At 37.5% G+C, this 2,072-nt stretch overlaps 1 pseudogene; it reads left to right on the forward strand.

Annotated features, from left to right (window-relative positions):
* The first annotated feature begins 973 nt into the window (after positions 1-973).
* LOC141417295 (glucosamine-6-phosphate deaminase 2 pseudogene) lies at positions 974-1,743 on the forward strand (annotated as a pseudogene).
* The last annotated feature ends 329 nt before the right edge of the window (positions 1,744-2,072 follow it).

Below are 2,072 nucleotides of genomic sequence, written 5' to 3' on the forward strand. Positions count from 1 at the left end.
TGTGTACTTAAAATAAAGTAGTGTCAAACTGAGGTCAGAAAAGGAATTAGTTACCAGTTCAGACTCTGAAAAAGAAGAAATCATTTGATATTCTATAATGGATTTTATTATTCTGAACCCACCCTCTAATGCACCAGAATCTTTTTTCAGTGTGGCATCTAAAAATTTCCTTACAAAAGAGACTTGCAACTTCCTCCTTAGATTGATGAAACAATGTTGATATGTTAGTTCTCCATCACTCTGACAAAATAACAGAGATAAGCAATGAGGAAAGATTTATTTTGACTCACAGGTTTAGAGATTTGAGTCAGTGGTCACTTGACTCTGCTGCTTTTAGGCACAGCACAGTGAGGCAGTACAACATAATGGGGCAAAGCTGCTCATTTCATGACACTAGGAAGCACAGACAGAGGTAGGAGGGACTGGAGTCCTAATGTCCCTAGTGATCTAATTCCTTCCACTATGCCTTTCCTTATACCACCTTCCATGGGACGGTGATCAAGCCTTTAACAAATGGGCCATTGGGAGGCATGTATCCAAAGTATAGCAGATGGCAGATGGTTAACACTAAATGTTATCAAATGTGTGTATATACCTTTTTTTGCCAGTACTGGGGTTTAAGCTCAGAGATCTCACACTTGCTAGGCAGGCACTCTACCACTTGAACCACTCCATTAGCTCCTTTTTTGCACTGGATATTTTCAAGACAGGGTCTTGCAAACTATTTGCCTGGGCTGGCCTGAACTGTGATCCTCCTGATCTCTGCCTTTCAAGTAGCTAAGATACAGGCAGGAGTGACCAGTACCCAACTCCAAATGTGTATTTTAAAATCAGAATATCGATCCGGGTCCTTGTACTGCATGTTCCCTGCCCTCTGGGTCACTCACGGGTTACTGGGTGCTGGTAATTCACACTGTTCAAGCGTTAGAGGAGCCAGTAGGTCCGTTGCTTTCAATTTCCTGTGCTGAAGCTGTGTATCACCAAAATGAGGGTTGTAATTCTTGATAACTATGAGTTGGCCAGGGAATGTGCAGCCAAACACATCTGTAATTGTATTATTCAGTTCAAATCTGGACAGGACAGATATTTTACACTGGGCCTACAAACAAGGAGTACACTTTTAGGATCTTACAAAAAAACTAATAGAGTATCACAAGAATGGAGATCTTTCTTTTAAATATGTGAAGACTTTTAACATGGATGAAAATGTAGGGCTTCCAAGAAATCATCCTGAAAGCTACCATTCTTATACATGGAATAACTTTTTAAATCATATTGATATAGATCCTGATAATGCTCATAGCCTTGGTGGGAATGCTGCAGATTTATAAGCATTTGAAAAGAAAGTAAAAGAAGTTGGTGAAACAGATCTTTTCATTGGAGGAATAGGTCCAGATGGTCATATTGCTTTCAATGAGCCAGGATCCAGTTTAGTATCAAGGACAAGATTAAAAACTCCAGCAATAGATTCCATTTTGGAAAATGATGAATACTTTGATGGAAATTTATCCAAATATGGCTCTAACTGTTGGTGTGGGGACAATGATGGATGCTAGAGAAGTGATGATCTTTATAACAGGGGCATACAAGGCACTTGCCCTATACAAAGCAACAGAAGGAGTCAATCACATGTGGACTGTTTCAGCTTTCCAGCAGCATCTCCAAACTATTTTTGTATGTGACAAAGATGCTATTTTATAATTAAGAGGAAAAACTGTCAAATACTTTAAAGGTGAGCATTGAATTTCAAAAACTGAGTATGAGAAGTTCTGTTGCAGATGATTTTGACTGTGGAATTAAATTCCACTCTGTGAAAACTGAGGTCATGTGCTCATAATAGGCAGATTTTTTTAAGGAATAAAACTCTGCTCAGATAGTAGGAGCTTTCAAAAATAAATAAATAAATAAAATCAGAATATCTCTTAAAGATATTTAAAGTTCCATTTAAATGATGGTTGAGATATGAAAATTGATTTTTTTATTACTAGATTTTTAAATGGTCCTTGAATCCAAATTGATATTGGATTTGCTACAATAGTATAGTAATTCAAGTAACTTGCTGATATAGATGG

Source organism: Castor canadensis, chromosome 2 (genome assembly GCF_047511655.1).
Source record: "Castor canadensis chromosome 2, mCasCan1.hap1v2, whole genome shotgun sequence".
Lineage (NCBI taxonomy): Eukaryota > Metazoa > Chordata > Mammalia > Rodentia > Castoridae > Castor > Castor canadensis.